General features: G+C 46.7%; 1 pseudogene; it reads left to right on the top strand.

Moving 5' to 3' along the window:
* Positions 1 to 20,047, top strand: part of LOC135534054 (protein tweety homolog 2-like) — a 30,263-nt pseudogene extending 10,216 nt beyond the window's left edge.
* The last annotated feature ends 1,629 nt before the right edge of the window (positions 20,048 to 21,676 follow it).

The raw sequence follows: 21,676 nt of genomic DNA, 5'->3' as shown, positions 1-21,676 counted from the left end.
TCTCTCTCTACCTCTCCCTGTTTCTCTCTTTCTCTCTCTCTACCTCTCCCTGTTTTTCTCTTTCTCTCTCTCTACCTCTCCCTGTTTCTCTTTTTCTCTCTCTCTACCTCTCCCTGTTTCTCTCTTTCTGTCTCTCTCTACCTCTCCATGTTTCTCTCTTTCTCTCTCTCTACCTCTCCCTGTTTCTCTCTTTCTCTCTCTCTACCTCTCCCTGTTTCTCTCTTTACCTCTCTCTTCACCTCTCTCTTTACCTCTCTTTTACCTCTCCCTCTCTCTCTTTACCCCTCTCTCTCTCCTCTCTCTCTCTCTCTCTCTCTCTCTCTCTCTCTCTCTCTCTCTCTTTCTCTCTCTCTCTCTCTCTCTCTCTCTCTCTGTTTCAGGATCATGGTGTTTGGGGTGATATCTCTGGTCCTGAGCTGGGCATCACTAGGAGCAGGCACTGCTACTGCCGTGGTGAGTGTCTGTTCTGTCCCGTCATCGCCAAACATGCTCGAATTAAAAACTGATTCAAGTGATCTCATTCTTACGTCTTTATGTCTTTTGTGATGTCATGGTCAGGTTGTGTTCTGATTGCAAAATTATAGTTTTTTTTACGTCTTCCACTGGTTATAATCGGATTATCTGGCCAGATAACAACCAAACTATGACCTGTCTTACACATACACTATCTATGCAAAAGTATGTGGACACCGTTTCAAATTAGTGTATTCAGGTAGTTCTGCCACACTCATTGCTGACAGGTATATCAAGTCGAGCACACATCCATACACCATATACAAACATTGGCAGTAGAATGGATTTAATGAAGAGCTCAGTGACTGTCAGTGTGACACCGTCATAGGATGATACCTTTCCTCCAAGTCAGTTGATTAAATGTCTGCCCTGCTAGCGTCTAGGAGCAACAACGGCTCAGCCACAAAATGGTAGGCCACACAAGCTGGAAGAACTTGACTGGCTTGCACAGAGCCTGACCTCAACTCCATAGAACACCTTTGGGATGAATTGGAACACAGACTGCGAGCCAGGCCCAATCACCCAACATCAGTGCCCGACCTCACTATTGCTCTTGTGGCTGAAGTGTAGTCCCCACAGCAATGTTCCAACATCTAGTGGAAAGTCTTCCCAGAAGAGTGGAAGCTGTTATAGCAGCAAAGAGGGGACCAACTCCATATTAATGGCCATGATTTTGTAATGAGATGTTTGAGGGGGCAGACTTTGTTAATAACAGGGCCATTCATGATCCCTCTCCCCCTCCCTCCATCCCAGAGAGGGGCCAGCATGATGGGACTAGGATTATCCAGAGGCTGGGCAGCTGTGCTTCTAACGCAGGGAGGGAGGGAGATGGAGGGAGGGAGGGAGGGAGGAGGGAGGGATTGAGTGACATGAGGAAATCATGAGTCTACATTTATTTGACCAGAAAATACCCTGCAACAGTATCACAACAACAGTCAGAATTATAGTAATGCATACCGTGTTGACATAACTGACCAGTTTATCCACAAGATCACTGTTCCTCCTCCTCCTCAACCCAGATCACTGTTCCTCCTCCTCCTCCTCAACCCAGATCACTGTTCCTCCTCCTCCTCCTCCTCAACCCAGATCACTGTTCCTCCTCCTCCTCAACCCAGATCACTGTTCCTCCTCCTCCTCCTCAACCCAGATCACTGTTCCTCCTCCTCCTCAACCCAGATCATTGTTCCTCCTCCTCCTCAACCCAGATCACTGTTCCTCCTCCTCCTCAACCCAGATCATTGTTCCTCCTCCTCCTCAACCCAGATCACTGTTCCTCCTCCTCCTCCTCCTCAAACCAGATCACTGTTCCTCCTCCTCCTCGTCAATCCAGATCATTGTTCCTCCTCCTCCTCAACCCAGATCATTGTTCCTCCTCTTCCTTCTCAAACCAGATCACTGTTCCTCCTCCTCCTCAACCCAGATCATTGTTCCTCCTCCTCCTCCTCAACCCAGATCACTGTTCCTCCTCCTCCTCCTCCTCAAACCAGATCACTGTTCCTCCTCAAACCAGATCATTGTTCCTCCTCCTCCTCCTCCTCCTCCTCAAACCAGATCACTGTTCCTCCTCCTCCTCCTCAAACCAGATCACTGTTCCTCCTCCTCCTCCTCAAACCAGATCACTGTTCCTCCTCCTCCTCAAACTAGATCATTGTTCCTCCTCCTCCTCCTCCTCCTCCTCCTCAAACCAGATCATTGTTCCTCCTCCTCCTCCTCAAACTAGATCATTGTTCCTCCTCCTCCTCCTCAAACTAGATCATTGTTCCTCCTCCTCCTCAACCCAGATCATTGTTCCTCCTCCTCCTCAAACCAGATCATTGTTCCTCCTCCTCCTCCTCCTCCTCCTCCTCCTCAAACCAGATCATTGTTCCTCCTCCTCCTCCTCCTCAAACCAGATCATTGTTCCTCCTCCTCCTCCTGGCCATGTAGTGTATGTGTGTATGCAGTATGTCTAGTCTTAGTGGGGTTAATGGGGCAGACTTTGTTAATAACAGGGCCATTCAGGATCGCTCTCCCCCTCCCTCCATCCCAGAGAGGGGCCAGCATGATGGGACTAGGATTATCCAGAGGCTGGGCAGCTGTGCTTCTTACGCAGGGAGGGAGGGAGGGAGGGAGGGGGAGGGAGGGAGGAGGGGGGGGAGGGAGGGAGGGAGGGAGGGAGGGAGGGAGGGAGGGAGGGAGGGAGGAGGGAGGGAGGGAGGGACATGAGGAAATCATGAGTCTACATTTATTTGACCAGAAAATACCCTGCAACAGTATCACAACAACAGTCAGAATTACAGTAATGCATACCGTGTTGACATCACTGACCAGTTTATCCACAAGATCATTGTTCCTCCTCCTCCTCAACCCAGATCACTGTTCCTCCTCCTCCTCAAACTAGATCATTGTTCCTCCTCCTCCTCCTCCTCCTCCTCCTCCTCAACCCAGATCATTGTTCCTCCTCCTCCTCCTCAACCCAGATCACTGTTCCTCCTCCTCCTCCTCAACCCAGATCATTGTTCCTCCTCCTCCTCAAACCAGATCATTGTTCCTCCTCCTCCTCCTCCTCCTCCTCCTCCTCCTCAAACCAGATCATTGTTCCTCCTCCTCCTCAACCCAGATTATTGTTCCTCCTCCTCCTCCTCAAACCAGATCATTGTTCCTCCTCCTCCTCCTCCTCCTCCTCAACCCAGATCATTGTTCCTCCTCCTCCTCCTCAACCCAGATCATTGTTCCTCCTCCTCCTCAACCCAGATCATTGTTCCTCCTCCTCCTCCTCCTCAACCCAGATCATTGTTCCTCCTCCTCCTCAAACCAGATCACTGTTCCTCCTCCTCCTCCTCAACCCAGATCATTGTTCCTCCTCCTCCTCAAACCAGATCATTGTTCCTCCTCCTCCTCCTCCTCCTCCTCCTCCCTCAAACCAGATCATTGTTCCTCCTCCTCCTCAACCCAGATTATTGTTCCTCCTCCTCCAACTCCTCAAACGAGATCACTGTTCCTCCTCCTCCAACTCCTCAAACGAGATCACTGTTCCTCCTCCTCCTCCTCCTCAACCCAGATTATTGTTCCTCCTCCTCCTCCTCCTCAAACCAGATCATTGTTCCTCCTCCTCCTCAACCCAGATTATTGTTCCTCCTCCTCCTCCTCAAACCAGATCATTGTTCCTCCTCCTCCTCCTCCTCCTCCTCCTCCTCAACCCAGATCATTGTTCCTCCTCCTCCTCCTCAACCCAGATCATTGTTCCTCCTCCTCCTCAACCCAGATCATTGTTCCTCCTCCTCCTCCTCCTCAACCCAGATCATTGTTCCTCCTCCTCCTCAAACCAGATCACTGTTCCTCCTCCTCCTCCTCAACCCAGATCATTGTTCCTCCTCCTCCTCAAACCAGATCATTGTTCCTCCTCCTCCTCCTCCTCCTCCTCCTCAAACCAGATCATTGTTCCTCCTCCTCCTCAACCCAGATTATTGTTCCTCCTCCTCCAACTCCTCAAACGAGATCACTGTTCCTCCTCCTCCAACTCCTCAAACGAGATCACTGTTCCTCCTCCTCCTCCTCCTCAACCCAGATTATTGTTCCTCCTCCTCCTCCTCCTCAACCCAGATTATTGTTCCTCCTCCTCCAACTCCTCAAACGAGATCACTGTTCCTCCTCCTCCTCCTCAAACCAGATCATTGTTCCTCCTCCTCCTCCTCCTCAACCCAGATTATTGTTCCTCCTCCTCCAACTCCTCAAACGAGATCACTGTTCCTCCTCCTCCTCAACCCAGATCATTGTTCCTCCTCCTCCTCAACCCAGATCATTGCTCCTCCTCAACTCCTCCTCTCCCAACAATAAGTGAGGGAGAGAAATATTTGGTCATAGAAATATAATGTCAATAGATCATGACTATATCGATTACCTCTAAACTTCTAGACATGTCATTGTATTTCTATGTGTATGGGGATTTTTTGGGGCTTGCCAGTAATTGCTTATGCATGCACATCAACAGGCTCTCTTCCCTCACACACAAACACGCACACGCATGCACGGCCCTTGCTATCTGGGTTCCTTGGGACATATAACTCTGAGGTCACCCCGTTAAAGTTGAAATGTGAAATGGTTGAGGTAAGGGTTAAGGTTAGGGTTATGGTTAGAGTTTAGGGTCCCGGATAGCACTAACCACACACACACACACACACACACACACACACACACACACACACACACACACACACACACACACACACAGACTGTATGCCAAGGTTGGTTCTGCTATTTTCAGCACAGGTTAAAGAGGCGTGTAGACTGTTGTTACTAACAACCCTCTTGTGTGATCTGTAGTTGATTTACCTTGACAATATGTTATTTTCTGTCACAGCCTCCATCGACTGTCTAATAAAACAGAACAGTCATTGAGATTCTGGGAAGGGATTTGAGTCTGAAGTGTTTATGACGGGTCCTCAATTTTCTTTGTTCTGTAAGATCACTGTCCATTTCGAATGGAGTTGACTCCAACACTGCACAGTATAGTATCTTGTTTCCCTTCAGGGCACCAGAGACTTCTGACAGTATATTATCTTGTTTCCCCTTCAGGGCACCAGTGACTTCTGACAGTATATTATCTTGTTTCCCCTTCAGGGCACCAGAGACTTCTGACAGTATATTATCTTGTTTCCCCTTCAGGGCACCAGTGACTTCTGACAGTATATTATCTTGTTTCCCTTCAGGGCGCCAGAGACTTCTGACAGTATATTATCTTGTTTTCCCTTCAGGGCACCAGAGACTTCTGACAGTATATTATCTTGTTTCCCCTTCAGGGCACCAGTAACTTCTGACAGTATATTATCTTGTTTCCCCTTCAGGGCATCAGTGACTTCTGACAGTATATTATCTTGTTTCCCCTTCAGGGCACCAGAGACTTCTGACAGTATATTATCTTGTTTCCCATTCAGGGCACCGGTGACTTCTGACAGTATATTATCTTGTTTCCCCTTCAGGGCACCAGTAACTTCTGACAGTATATTATCTTGTTTCCCCTTCAGGGCACCAGTGACTTCTGACAGTATATTATCTTGTTTCCCCTTCAGGGCACCAGAGACTTCTGACAGTATATTATCTTGTTTCCCCTTCAGGGCACCAGTGACTTCTGACAGTATATTATCATGTTTCCCCTTCAGGGCACCAGAGACTTCTGACAGTATATTATCTTGTTTCCCCTTCAGGGCACCAGAGACTTCTGACAGTATATTATCTTGTTTCCTCTTCAGGGCACCAGTGACTTCTGACAGTATATTATCATGTTTCCCCTTCAGGGCACCAGTGACTTCTGACAGTATATTATCATGTTTCCCCTTCAGGGCACCAGTGACTTCTGACAGTATATTATCTTGTTTCCCCTTCAGGGCACCAGTAACTTCTGACAGTATATTATCATGTTTCCCCTTCAGGGCACCAGTGACTTCTGACAGTATATTATCTTGTTTCCCCTTCAGGGCACCAGTGACTTCTGACAGTATATTATCTTGTTTCCCCTTCAGGGCACCAGTGACTTCTGACAGTATATTATCTTGTTTCCCCTTCAGGGCACCAGTAACTTCTGACAGTATATTATCTTGTTTCCCCTTCAGGGCACCGGTGACTTCTGACAGTATAGTATCTTGTTTCCCCTTCAGGGCACCAGTAACTTCTGACAGTATATTATCTTGTTTCCCCTTCAGGGCACCAGAGACTTCTGACAGTATATTATCTTGTTTCCCCTTCAGGGCACCAGTGACTTCTGACAGTATATTATCATGTTTCCCCTTCAGGGCACCAGAGACTTCTGACAGTATATTATCTTGTTTCCCCTTCAGGGCACCAGAGACTTCTGACAGTATATTATCATGTTTCCCCTTCAGGGCACCAGTGACTTCTGACAGTATATTATCTTGTTTCCCCTTCAGGGCACCAGTGACTTCTGACAGTATATTATCTTGTTTCCCCTTCAGGGCACCAGAGACTTCTGACAGTATATTATCTTGTTTCCCCTTCAGGGCACCAGTGACTTCTGACAGTATAGTATCTTGTTTCCCCTTCAGGGCACCAGTGACTTCTGACAGTATATTATCTTGTTTCCCCTTCAGGGCACCAGAGACTTCTGACAGTATATTATCTTGTTTCCCCTTCAGGGCACCAGAGACTTCTGACAGTATATTATCTTGTTTTCCCTTCAGGGCACCAGAGACTTCTGACAGTATATTATCTTGTTTCCCCTTCAGGGCACCAGTGACCTCTGACAGTATATTATCATGTTTCCCCTTCAGGGCACCAGAGACTTCTGACAGTATATTATCTTGTTTCCCCTTCAGGGCACAAATGACTTCTGACAGTATATTATCTTGTTTCCCCTTCAGGGCACCAGTGACTTCTGACAGTATATTATCTTGTTTCCCCTTCAGGGCACCAGTGACTTCTGACAGTATATTATCATGTTTCCCCTTCAGGGCACCAGAGACTTCTGACAGTATATTATCTTGTTTCCCCTTCAGGGCACCAGTGACTTCTGACAGTATATTATCTTGTTTCCCTTCAGGGCACCAGTGACTTCTGACAGTATATTATCTTGTTTCCCCTTCAGGGCACCAGTGACTTCTGACAGTATATTATCTTGTTTCCCCTTCAGGGCACCAGAGACTTCTGACAGTATATTATCTTGTTTCCCCTTCAGGGCATCAGTGACTTCTGACAGTATGTTATCTTGTTTCCCCTTCAGGGCACCAGTAACTTCTGACAGTATATTATCTTGTTTCCCCTTCAGGGCACCAGTGACTTCTGACAGTATATTATCTTGTTTCCCCTTCAGGGCACCAGTGACTTCTGACAGTATATTATCTTGTTTCCCCTTCAGGGCACCAGAGACTTCTGACAGTATATTATCTTGTTTTCCCTTCAGGGCACCAGAGACTTCTGACAGTATATTATCTTGTTTCCCCTTCAGGGCACCAGAGACTTCTGACAGTATATTATCTTGTTTCCCCTTCAGGTCACCAGAGACTTCTGACAGTATATTATCTTGTTTCCCCTTCAGGGCACCAGTGACTTCTGACAGTATATTATCATGTTTCCCCTTCAGGGCACCAGTGACTTCTGACAGTATATTATCTTGTTTCCCCTTCAGGGCACCAGTGACTTCTGACAGTATATTATCTTGTTTCCCCTTCAGGGCACCAGTGACTTCTGACAGTATATTATCTTGTTTCCCCTTCAGGGCATCAGTGACTTCTGACAGTATATTATCTTGTTTCCCCTTCAGGGCACCAGTGACTTCTGACAGTATATTATCATGTTTCCCCTTCAGGGCACCAGTGACTTCTGACAGTATATTATCTTGTTTCCCCTTCAGGGCACCAGTGACTTCTGACAGTATATTATCTTGTTTCCCCTTCAGGGCACCAGTGACTTCTGACAGTATATTATCTTGTTTCCCCTTCAGGGCATCAGTGACTTCTGACAGTATATTATCTTGTTTCCCCTTCAGGGCACCAGTGACTTCTGACAGTATATTATCTTGTTTCCCCTTCAGGGCACCAGAGACTTCTGACAGTATATTATCATGTTTCCCCTTCAGGGCACCAGTGACTTCTGACAGTATATTATCTTGTTTCCCCTTCAGGGCACCAGTGACTTCTGACAGTATATTATCTTGTTTCCCCTTCAGGGCACCAGAGACTTCTGACAGTATATTATCTTGTTTCCCCTTCAGGGCACCAGAGACTTCTGACAGTATATTATCATGTTTCCCCTTCAGGGCACCAGTGACTTCTGACAGTATATTATCTTGTTTCCCCTTCAGGGCACCAGTGACTTCTGACAGTATATTATCTTGTTTCCCCTTCAGGGCACCAGAGACTTCTGACAGTATATTATCTTGTTTCCCCTTCAGGGCACCAGTGACTTCTGACAGTATAGTATCTTGTTTCCCCTTCAGGGCACCAGTGACTTCTGACAGTATATTATCTTGTTTCCCCTTCAGGGCACCAGAGACTTCTGACAGTATATTATCTTGTTTCCCCTTCAGGGCACCAGAGACTTCTGACAGTATATTATCTTGTTTTCCCTTCAGGGCACCAGAGACTTCTGACAGTATATTATCTTGTTTCCCCTTCAGGGCACCAGTGACCTCTGACAGTATATTATCATGTTTCCCCTTCAGGGCACCAGAGACTTCTGACAGTATATTATCTTGTTTCCCTTCAGGGCACAAATGACTTCTGACAGTATATTATCTTGTTTCCCCTTCAGGGCACCAGTGACTTCTGACAGTATATTATCTTGTTTCCCCTTCAGGGCACCAGTGACTTCTGACAGTATATTATCATGTTTCCCCTTCAGGGCACCAGAGACTTCTGACAGTATATTATCTTGTTTCCCCTTCAGGGCACCAGTGACTTCTGACAGTATATTATCTTGTTTCCCCTTCAGGGCACCAGTGACTTCTGACAGTATATTATCTTGTTTCCCCTTCAGGGCACCAGTGACTTCTGACAGTATATTATCTTGTTTCCCTTCAGGGCACCAGAGACTTCTGACAGTATATTATCTTGTTTCCCCTTCAGGGCATCAGTGACTTCTGACAGTATGTTATCTTGTTTCCCCTTCAGGGCACCAGTAACTTCTGACAGTATATTATCTTGTTTCCCCTTCAGGGCACCAGTGACTTCTGACAGTATATTATCTTGTTTCCCCTTCAGGGCACCAGTGACTTCTGACAGTATATTATCTTGTTTCCCCTTCAGGGCACCAGAGACTTCTGACAGTATATTATCTTGTTTTCCCTTCAGGGCACCAGAGACTTCTGACAGTATATTATCTTGTTTCCCCTTCAGGGCACCAGAGACTTCTGACAGTATATTATCTTGTTTCCCCTTCAGGTCACCAGAGACTTCTGACAGTATATTATCTTGTTTCCCCTTCAGGGCACCAGTGACTTCTGACAGTATATTATCATGTTTCCCCTTCAGGGCACCAGTGACTTCTGACAGTATATTATCTTGTTTCCCCTTCAGGGCACCAGTGACTTCTGACAGTATATTATCTTGTTTCCCCTTCAGGGCACCAGTGACTTCTGACAGTATATTATCTTGTTTCCCCTTCAGGGCATCAGTGACTTCTGACAGTATATTATCTTGTTTCCCCTTCAGGGCACCAGTGACTTCTGACAGTATATTATCATGTTTCCCCTTCAGGGCACCAGTGACTTCTGACAGTATATTATCTTGTTTCCCCTTCAGGGCACCAGTGACTTCTGACAGTATATTATCTTGTTTCCTTCAGGGCACCAGTGACTTCTGACAGTATATTATCTTGTTTCCCCTTCAGGGCATCAGTGACTTCTGACAGTATATTATCTTGTTTCCCCTTCAGGGCACCAGTGACTTCTGACAGTATATTATCTTGTTTCCCCTTCAGGGCACCAGTGACTTCTGACAGTATATTATCTTGTTTCCCTTCAGGGCACCAGTAACTTCTGACAGTATATTATCATGTTTCCCCTTCAGGGCACCAGAGACTTCTGACAGTATATTATCTTGTTTCCTTCAGGGCACCAGTGACTTCTGACAGTATATTATCTTGTTTCCCCTTCAGGGCATCAGTGACTTCTGACAGTATATTATCTTGTTTCCCCTTCAGGGCACCAGTGACTTCTGACAGTATATTATCTTGTTTCCCCTTCAGGGCACCAGAGACTTCTGACAGTATATTATCTTGTTTCCCCTTCAGGGCACCAGTGACTTCTGACAGTATAGTATCATGTTTCCCCTTCAGGGCACCAGAGACTTCTGACAGTATATTATCTTGTTTCCCCTTCAGGGCACCAGTGACTTCTGACAGTATATTATCTTGTTTCCCCTTCAGGGCATCAGTGACTTCTGACAGTATATTATCTTGTTTCCCCTTCAGGGCACCAGTGACTTCTGACAGTATATTATCTTGTTTCCCCTTCAGGGCACCAGAGACTTCTGACAGTATATTATCTTGTTTCCCTTCAGGGCACCAGTGACTTCTGACAGTATATTATCTTGTTTCCCCTTCAGGGCACCAGTGACTTCTGACAGTATATTATCTTGTTTCCCCTTCAGGGCACCAGTAACTTCTGACAGTATATTATCATGTTTCCCCTTCAGGGCACCAGTGACTTCTGACAGTATATTATCTTGTTTTCCCTTCAGGGCACCAGAGACTTCTGACAGTATATTATCTTGTTTCCCCTTCAGGGCACCAGTGACTTCTGACAGTATATTATCTTGTTTCCCCTTCAGGGCACCAGTGACTTCTGACATTATATTATCTTGTTTCCCTTCAGGGCATCAGTGACTTCTGACAGTATATTATCTTGTTTCCCCTTCAGGGCACCAGTGACTTCTGACAGTATATTATCTTGTTTCCCCTTCAGGGCACCAGTGACTTCTGACAGTATATTATCTTGTTTCCCCTTCAGGGCACCAGTAACTTCTGACAGTATATTATCATGTTTCCCCTTCAGGGCACCAGAGACTTCTGACAGTATATTATCTTGTTTCCCCTTCAGGGCACCAGTGACTTCTGACAGTATATTATCTTGTTTCCCCTTCAGGGCATCAGTGACTTCTGACAGTATATTATCTTGTTTCCCCTTCAGGGCACCAGTGACTTCTGACAGTATATTATCTTGTTTCCCCTTCAGGGCACCAGAGACTTCTGACAGTATATTATCTTGTTTCCCCTTCAGGGCACCAGTGACTTCTGACAGTATAGTATCATGTTTCCCCTTCAGGGCACCAGAGACTTCTGACAGTATATTATCTTGTTTCCCCTTCAGGGCACCAGTGACTTCTGACAGTATATTATCTTGTTTCCCCTTCAGGGCATCAGTGACTTCTGACAGTATATTATCTTGTTTCCCCTTCAGGGCACCAGTGACTTCTGACAGTATATTATCTTGTTTCCCCTTCAGGGCACCAGAGACTTCTGACAGTATATTATCTTGTTTCCCCTTCAGGGCACCAGTGACTTCTGACAGTATATTATCTTGTTTCCCCTTCAGGGCACCAGTAACTTCTAACAGTATATTATCTTGTTTCCCCTTCAGGGCCACCAGTGACTTCTGACAGTATATTATCTTGTTTCCCTTCAGGGCACCAGTGACTTCTGACAGTATATTATCTTGTTTCCCTTCAGGGCACCAGTGACTTCTGACAGTATATTATCTTGTTTCCCCTTCAGGGCATCAGTGACTTCTGACAGTATATTATCTTGTTTCCCCTTCAGGGCACCAGTGACTTCTGACAGTATATTATCTTGTTTCCCCTTCAGGGCACCAGTGACTTCTGACAGTATATTATCTTGTTTCCCCTTCAGGGCACCAGTAACTTCTGACAGTATATTATCATGTTTCCCCTTCAGGGCACCAGAGACTTCTGACAGTATATTATCTTGTTTCCCCTTCAGGGCACCAGTGACTTCTGACAGTATATTATCTTGTTTCCCCTTCAGGGCATCAGTGACTTCTGACAGTATATTATCTTGTTTCCCCTTCAGGGCACCAGTGACTTCTGACAGTATATTATCTTGTTTCCCCTTCAGGGCACCAGAGACTTCTGACAGTATATTATCTTGTTTCCCCTTCAGGGCACCAGTGACTTCTGACAGTATAGTATCTTGTTTCCCCTTCAGGGCACCAGTGACTTCTGACAGTATATTATCTTGTTTCCCCTTCAGGGCACCAGAGACTTCTGACAGTATATTATCTTGTTTCCCCTTCAGGGCACCAGAGACTTCTGACAGTATATTATCTTGTTTTCCCTTCAGGGCACCAGAGACTTCTGACAGTATATTATCTTGTTTCCCCTTCAGGGCACCAGTGACCTCTGACAGTATATTATCATGTTTCCCCTTCAGGGCACCAGAGACTTCTGACAGTATATTATCTTGTTTCCCCTTCAGGGCACAAATGACTTCTGACAGTATATTATCTTGTTTCCCCTTCAGGGCACCAGTGACTTCTGACAGTATATTATCTTGTTTCCCCTTCAGGGCACCAGTGACTTCTGACAGTATATTATCATGTTTCCCCTTCAGGGCACCAGAGACGTCTGACAGTATATTATCTTGTTTCCCCTTCAGGGCACCAGTGACTTCTGACAGTATATTATCTTGTTTCCCCTTCAGGGCACCAGTGACTTCTGACAGTATATTATCTTGTTTCCCCTTCAGGCACCAGTGACTTCTGACAGTATATTATCTTGTTTCCCCTTCAGGGCACCAGAGACTTCTGACAGTATATTATCTTGTTTCCCCTTCAGGGCATCAGTGACTTCTGACAGTATATTATCTTGTTTCCCCTTCAGGGCACCAGTAACTTCTGACAGTATATTATCTTGTTTCCCCTTCAGGGCACCAGTGACTTCTGACAGTATATTATCTTGTTTCCCCTTCAGGGCACCAGTGACTTCTGACAGTATATTATCTTGTTTCCCCTTCAGGGCACCAGTGACTTCTGACAGTATATTATCTTGTTTTCCCTTCAGGGCACCGGAGACTTCTGACAGTATATTATCTTGTTTTCCCTTCAGGGCACCAGAGACTTCTGACAGTATATTATCTTGTTTCCCCTTCAGGGCACCAGAGACTTCTGACAGTATATTATCTTGTTTCCCCTTCAGGTCACCAGAGACTTCTGACAGTATATTATCTTGTTTCCCCTTCAGGGCACCAGTGACTTCTGACAGTATATTATCATGTTTCCCCTTCAGGGCACCAGTGACTTCTGACAGTATATTATCTTGTTTCCCTTCAGGGCACCAGTGACTTCTGACAGTATATTATCTTGTTTCCCCTTCAGGGCACCAGTGACTTCTGACAGTATATTATCTTGTTTCCCCTTCAGGGCATCAGTGACTTCTGACAGTATATTATCTTGTTTCCCCTTCAGGGCACCAGTGACTTCTGACAGTATATTATCTTGTTTCCCCTTCAGGGCACCAGTGACTTCTGACAGTATATTATCTTGTTTCCCTTCAGGGCACCAGTAACTTCTGACAGTATATTATCATGTTTCCCCTTCAGGGCACCAGAGACTTCTGACAGTATATTATCATGTTTCCCCTTCAGGGCACCAGAGACTTCTGACAGTATATTATCTTGTTTCCCCTTCAGGGCATCAGTGACTTCTGACAGTATATTATCTTGTTTCCCCTTCAGGGCACCAGTGACTTCTGACAGTATATTATCTTGTTTCCCTTCAGGGCACCAGAGACTTCTGACAGTATATTATCTTGTTTCCTCTTCAGGGCACCAGTGACTTCTGTGTGTCTCCAGACAAGTTCATAGCAAACAGGACCAAGGAGTTCCTCAGTGCAGGTGAAGTACCTTCAAGTTCAAGTTTAAGTTTGACTAATAACAGACTAACACAGGGATTTATACGAGTTATCTTCACAGTCCACACTGGCTCACACTGGTCAGACAGAACCACTGGTCAGACAGAATCACTGGTCAGACAGAATCACTGGTCAGACAGAATCACTGGTCAGACAGAATCACTGGTCAGACAGAATCACTGGTCAGACAGAATCACTGGTCAGGCATAATCACTGGTCAGACAGAATCACTGGTCAGATAGAACCACTGGCCAGATAGAACCATTGGCCAGATATAACCACTGTTCAGATAGAACCACTGGTCAGATAGAACCACTGGTCAGATAGAACCACTGGCCAGATAGAACCACTGGTCAGATAGAATCACTGGTCAGATAGAACCACTGGTCAGATAGAATCACTGGTCAGATAGAACCACTGGCCAGATAGAACCACTGGTCAGATAGAACCACTGGCCAGATATAACCACTGGTCCGATAGAACCACTGGCCAGATAGAACCACTGGTCAGACAGAATCACTGGTCAGATAGAACCACTGGCCAGATAGAACCATTGGCCAGATATAACCACTGTTCAGATAGAACCACTGGTCAGATAGAACCACTGGTCAGATAGAACCACTGGCCAGATAGAATCGCTGTTTCAGAACAAATCCTACATGTTAAGATGTGTTTATGTTGTCTTTTCTTTCTAAAATGAATGAACATAATTAGTACAGTGTGTGTTTGGGTTCATCTTCATTGGGATGAGCTTTGGTTGTTTGACTCTCTCTCTTCTCTCTCTTCTCTCTCTCTCTCTCTCTCTCTCTCTCTCTCTCTTCTCCCGCTCTCTCTCATGCTCTCCAATCTCCCTACCCTCTTTTTCCCTGTCCCTCTCTCATTCTCTCACACTCTCTCTCTCACCCCCCTCTCTCTCTCTCCTCTCTCTCTTAACAGAAGTGACACACTACTACCTGTATTGCAGTCAGAGTCTACCCAACCCTTTCCAACAGGTACTGAAATCACGTTCTAACACACACACATTAATGATATTTTAGTTTTAAAAGTAGTTTTCCCTCATTAGTTTGATTAGTTCAGAAGCAGATGTTAATGAAAATGAAAAAAACAAGCAGCGCTACTAAATGAATGACTTCAAGCCCATAACAAAAATACACTTTGATCCAAGTCCATTTTATCTGTGGAATTTGGAGATAATTCGTGGGGTGTAGACATAGACAGTGTGTATAGTCTGCCTCAAGGACTACACACACACACACACACACACACACACACACACACACACACACACACACACACACACACACACACACACACACACACACACACACACACACACAGAGAGAGAGAGACCAACCCCCCCTCCATCCCCAAATCCCTTGTAGTTATTTACCATGACGGGGATATAACGTACTTAAAGGGCAGCATTAATGGTCCGTGTATTGAGGTAATACACACACACACACACACACACGCACACACACACACAGCAGTATCCATTCAAAGCTTTGTGTTATGCCTTGTTAAGTAGACACGGATAATGTGCCCTCTTATGGCTGAGCCAATGGAAATATTGTCTGTTGTTTGTTCTGGGGATCAGAGAGGGGGAGGAGAGGGGGGGGGTAATCCGGGGCCTCCATCTGAAATGAACGTGTCCTCCATTAAGTGTCCATAATGACACACTTTATGATTTATTTTCACTCATGTTTCCACACACCCTTTGACTCTACAATTTGTGTGTGTGTGTGTGTGTGTGTGTGTGTGTGTGTGTGTGTGTGTGTGTGTGTGTGTGTGTGTGTGTGTGTGTGTGTGTGTGTGTGTGTGTGTGTGTGCGTGCGTGCGTGCGTGCGTGCGTGTGTGTATGTGGTGTGTGCGTGTGTGTGTGTGTGTGTGCGTGTCAGTCTCTGACTATCTTCCAGAGGTCTCTGACCACCATGCAGATCCAGATACAAGGACTACTGCAGTTCTCTGTACCTGTCTTCCCTACTGCTGAGGTGGGGTGGGATGGAGCAGCCGTCAACATAGAAATAGCATTATATTTATTATATTCAGTACATAGATCTCTATGGAGCTCAACATCTGGTGCTCATGGTGACAATGTTCTCTTCTCAACGTGTAAGGGCAGAGTGTAAAAACGCTGTTAAAGCCCTCATGGAGATGAATTCTCAAATCCTGCATGTCTGTTTAACATGTTAGGGTTAATTAGTGCTCTGTGCCACTGTGTATAGTAGAATGACATGTTATCCTTAGACTAGTGGAGCTAGGAGGACACATAGTGCTACAGGAGGACACATAGTGCTACAGGAGGACACCATAGTGTTACAGGAGGACACATAGTGCTACAGGAGGACACATAGAGTTACAGGAGGACACATAGTGCTACGGGAGGACACATATAGTTACAGGAGGACACATAGTGCTACAGGAGGACACATAGTGCTACAGGAGGACACATAGAGTTACAGGAGGACACATAGTGCTACAGGAGGACACATAGTGTTACAGGAGGACACATAGTGTTACAGGAGGACACATAGTGCTACAGGAGGACACATAGTGTTACAGGAGACCCATAGTGCTACAGGAGGACACATAGTACTACAGGAGGACACATAGTGCTACAGGAGGATACATAGTGCTACAGGAGGACCCATAGTGCTACAAGAGGACACATAGAGTTACAGGAGGATACATAGTGCTACAGGAGGACACATAGTGTTACAAGAGGACACATAGTGTTACAGGAGGACACATAGTGTTACTGGAGGACCCATAGTGCTACAGGAGGACACATAGTGTTACAGGAGTGTTTTTCCTCACACTGTCTTTATACCTTGTCTACAGAGAGATCTTCTGGGCATCCAGCGCCTGCTGAACTCTCTACAGAGTTCAACCTGAACCAGTTGACAGCCCTGCTAGACTGCAGGGGGCTCCATAAGGTGAGATGATTACCCTGACACGAGAGGACGTCATGGTTACAGTTAGAATGCTTCTGTAGAATGAGAACAAACCCAGAGACACTTGAATGAAAAGACAAAGGTGCTCTTAGGTTCTTTGAACCCCCCCCTCCCCCAAAACTATTATCTCACAACACTCCACTTTGTGACTATACCAGAAATAGAAAAGGAGTTCTAACCTTAACAGGGAGGGTAACAGTGAGGTACGTTGTGTTGTAGAACTACCTGGATGGTCTGATGGGTGTGTGTTACGACGGGGTGGAGGGTCTCCTCTACCTCTGCCTCTTCTCTCTGCTGTCGGTCAGTGCCTTCTGTGCCATGCTGTGTGCCATCCCCCAGGCATGGACCCTCATCACCAGCAGGTAGGCACTGGCAACACTGTATCTGGTCTACGTGTGTTCAACCTACCTGTAACCACATCCCCAACCCCACCCTTGACCTTTACGCCTAAGCCTAACCAAATAAGGACTGGGAGATTCACGCCTAAAAGATGTTTGCTCTAGTGCTACTTTTGTGTTTATAGGTTTCAATGAACAATGTTGATGTTAGACCAGTGGAGGCTGCAGGGGGAGGACGGCTCATAATAATGTCTGGAACGGAGCAAATGGAATGGCATCAAACACATGGAAACCATGGAAACAATGGAAACAATGTGTTTGATGTACTTCATAGAATTCCACCGACTCCAGCTCCAGCCAATACCATGAGCCTGTCCTCCCTAATTAAGGTGTCACCAACCTCCTGTGTGCTAGAGGGCCTGGATGTTGATGCTAGAGGGCCTGGATGTTGATGCTAGAGGGTCTGGATGTTGATGTTAGAGGGCCTGGATGTTGATGCTAGAGGGCCTGGATGTTGATGCTAGAGGGTCTGGATGTTGATGCTAGAGGGCCTGGATGTTGATGCTAGAGGGTCTGGATGTTGATGCTAGAGGGCCTGGATGTTGATGCTAGAGGGTCTGGATGTTGATGCTAGAGGGCCTGGATGTTGATGCTAGAGGGCCTGGATGTTGATGCTAGAGGGTCTGGATGTTGATGCTAGAGGGCCTGGATGTTGATGCTAGAGGGTCTGGATGTTGATGCTAGAGGGTCTGGATGTTGGATGCTAGAGGGTGTGGATGTTGATGCTAGAGGGCCTGGATGTTGATGCTAGAGGGTCTGGATGTTGATGCTAGAGGGCCTAGATGTTGATGCTAGAGGGCCTGGATGTTGATGCTAAGAGGTCTGGATGTTGATGCTAGAGGGCCTGGATGTTGATGCTAGAGGGTCTGGATGTTGATGCTAGAGGGCCTAGATGTTGATGCTAGAGGGCCTGGATGTTGATGCTAGAGGGTCTGGATGTTGATGCTAGAGGGTCTGGATGTTGATGCTAGAGGGTCTGGATGTTGATGCTAGAGGGTCTGGATGTTGATGCTAGAGGGTCTGGATGTTGATGCTAGAGGGTCTGGATGTTGAAGCTAGAGGGTCTGGATGTTGATGCTAGAGGGTCTGGATGTTGATGCTAGAGGGTCTGGATGTTGATGCTAGAGGGTCTGGATGTTGATGCTAGAGGGTCTGGATGTTGATGCTAGAGGGTCTGGATGTTGATGCTAGAGGGTCTGGATGTTGATGCTAGAGGGTCTGGATGTTGATGCTAGAGGGTCTGGATGTTGATGCTAGAGGGTCTGGATGTTGATGCTAGAGGGCCTGGATGTTGATGCTAGAGGGTCTGGATGTTGATGCTAGAGGGTCTGGATGTTGATGCTAGAGTGGCCTGGATGTTGATGCTAGAGGGTCTGGATGTTGATGCTAGAGGGCCTGGATGTTGCTTTGGGCACCATTGTGCCCTTCCTTGAAATGAAACTAACAGAAAGCCTGGCTCTGACTGACTGTGCTCTCCTCTGTGGTGATCTCAGGGACAGGGCCTATGACGACATCGATGAGGAGGATCCGTTTAACCCCCAGGCCCGTCATATGACCTTCAACCCCAGTAGAGCCAGCCATGTACACAGCTTCTGTAGCTACAGCAGCAGTCTGGACAGCCAGGCCAGTCCACACCCTCCACCACAGACTGCCGCCATCCTCCCCACCTCAGAGTACATGTAAGTAGAGAGAGGAGGTGCGGTAGGGTGTCTGTGTGTCCCTGTCTGTATCTGTGTCCATGTGTCTGTGTCCATGTGTCTGTGTGTCCCTGTCTGTGTCTGTGTCCATGTGTCTGTGTGTCCCTGTCTGTATCTGTGTCCATGTGTCTGTGTGTCCCTGTCTGTATCTGTGTCCATGTGTCTGTGTGTCCCTGTCCGTATCTGTGTCCATGTGTCTGTGTGTCCCTGTCCGTATCTGTGTCCATGTGTCTGTGTCCATGTGTCTGTGTGTCCCTGTCTGTATCTGTGTCCATGTGTCTCCGTGTCCATGTGTCTGTGTGTCCCTGTCCGTATCTGTGTCCATGTGTCTGTGTGTCTCTGTCCGTATCTGTGTCCATGTGTCTGTGTGTCTCTGTCCATATCTGTGTCCATGTGTCTGTGTGTCTCTGTCCGTATCTGTGTCCATGTGTCTGTGTGTCTCTGTCCGTATCTGTGTCCATGTGTCTGTGTGTCTCTGTCCATGTCTGTGTCCATGTCTGTGTCCATGTGTCTGTGTGTCCCTGTCCATGTCTGTGTCCATGTCTGTGTCCATGTGTCTGTGTGTCCGTGTCTGTATCTGTGTCCATGTGTCTCCGTGTCCATGTGTCTGTGTGTCCCTGTCCGTATCTGTGTCCATGTGTCTGTGTGTCTCTGTCCGTATCTGTGTCCATGTGTCTGTGTGTCTCTGTCCATATCTGTGTCCATGTGTCTGTGTGTCCCTGTCCGTATCTGTGTCCATGTGTCTGTGTGTCCCTGTCCGTATCTGTGTCCATGTGTCTGTGTGTCCCTGTCCGTATCTGTGTCCATGTGTCTGTGCGTCCCTGTCCGTATCTGTGTCCATGTGTCTGTGTGTCTGGAATAAGCAGCACTGTGTTTGTTTTATCAGATAAGTTGACTCTCTCTCTCACTCTCTCTGTCTGTTTCTCTCGCTCTCGAAATCTCTCACCCTCTCTCTCTCTGTCTGCCCCCTTCCCCATACACACTCTCCATCTCTCCCCCATCTCTCTCTCCTATAGGAATCAGTCCATGCTGTTTGGAGGGAACCCTCGTTATGAGAATGTTCCTCTGATCGGGAGGGGGATCACCACCACCCGGTGCGTTGGCCACTAACATTAGAGGCCAGGTCCCTCGTGTGATGACGTCATTAACATTAACAGTGCTCCGTTCTACTGAAGGACCACAGACACACTCATGTATAGAGTTACTGTGTGTAGAGCCAGACGCCAGACAGGTCCCTTGTTAAATAATGGCATCAACACTAACACATATTGTACTGAAGGACCACAGACATTCTCCAAGACACCCTGCTGCCTTCACTGTGTCTACCGTACAGTACCCACAACCTGACAGAAAACTCCTGTGGCAGGCAGGTAGCCTAGCGGTTAAGAGTGTTGGGCCAGGAACCGTAAGTCACTGGTTCAAATCTCTGAGCTGACTATTTGATGTGCCCTTGAGAAAGGCACTTAACCCTAATTGCTCCTGTAAATCTTTGGATAAGAGCAATTGGTCCAGTCCTAAATCGTCTCCTAAAACCTGCGCCCTATGCACTTGTGATCCACCTTGCTATCTGATAGGCTATCTGGACGTTGCGTCATATTTCTTATACCAATCAAATACTCTCAGATTTGGGATTGATTTGGGATTGGCCCTTCCACTGCACATTATGGTGAAAGACTGCTCTCTGCTGGTCATGGACTGAAATACCGACAAGACAGTACACGCTCTTCTCCTTGTGCCATTAATTGCCTGATGCTCTGATGCAGGACTGCTAATGACCCTAGAGAGAGGATAGCCTGCTAATGACCCTAGAGAGAGGCTAGCCTGCTAATGACAGTAGAGAGAGGCTAGCCTGCTAATGACCCTAGAGAGAGGTTAGCCTTCTAATGACCATAGAGAGATGCTAGCCTGCTTATGACCCTAGGAGAGGCTAACCTGCTACTGACCGTAGAGAGAGGATAGCCTGCTAATGACCATTAAGTGATGCTAGCCAGCTAATGACTGTAGAGAGAGGCTAGCCTGCTAATGACCGTAGAGAGAGGCTAGCCTGCTAATGACCGTAGAGTGATGCTAGCCAGCTAATGACTGTAGAGAGAGGCTAGCCTGCTAATGACCGTAGAACGATGATAGCCTGCTAATGACTGTAGAGAGAGGCTAGCCTGCTAATGACCCTAGAGAGAGGTTAGCCTGCTAATGACCCTAGAGAGCTAGCCTGCTAATGACAGTAGAGAGGCTAGCCTGCTAATGACCCTAGAGAGAGGTTAGCCTTCTAATGACCATAGAGATGCTAGCCTGCTTATGACCCAGGAGAGGCTAACCTGCTACTGACCGTAGAGAGGCTAGGCCTGCTAATGACTGAGTGATGCTAGCCAGCTAATGAGTAGAGAGAGGCTGCTAGACCGTAGCGATAATGACTGTAGAGAGGCTAGCCTGCTAATGACTGTAGAGAGAGGCTAGCCTAATGACTGTAGAGAGATGCAGATGATAGCCTGCTAATGGATCAGAGAGATGCTAGAGACTGAGGCTAGCCTGCTAATGACTGTAGAGACAGCATGACCTGACTGGTAGCCTGCTGGTAATGTTACAGTATGGCCTGACTGGTAATGTTACAGTATGATCTGACTGGTAAGGTTACAGTATGGCCTGACTGGCAATGTTACAGCATGGCCTGACTGGTAATGATCTACTGGTATGTTACAGTATGACCTGACTGGTATGTTACTGGTAATGTTACAGTATGGCCTGACTGGTAATGTTACAGC

The sequence above is a fragment of the Oncorhynchus masou genome, unplaced genomic scaffold (genome assembly GCF_036934945.1).
Source record: "Oncorhynchus masou masou isolate Uvic2021 unplaced genomic scaffold, UVic_Omas_1.1 unplaced_scaffold_2952, whole genome shotgun sequence".
Taxonomy (NCBI): domain Eukaryota; kingdom Metazoa; phylum Chordata; class Actinopteri; order Salmoniformes; family Salmonidae; genus Oncorhynchus; species Oncorhynchus masou.
The sequence above is the reverse complement of the archived record's forward strand: the minus strand, read 5'-3'. Positions and strand labels throughout refer to the sequence as shown.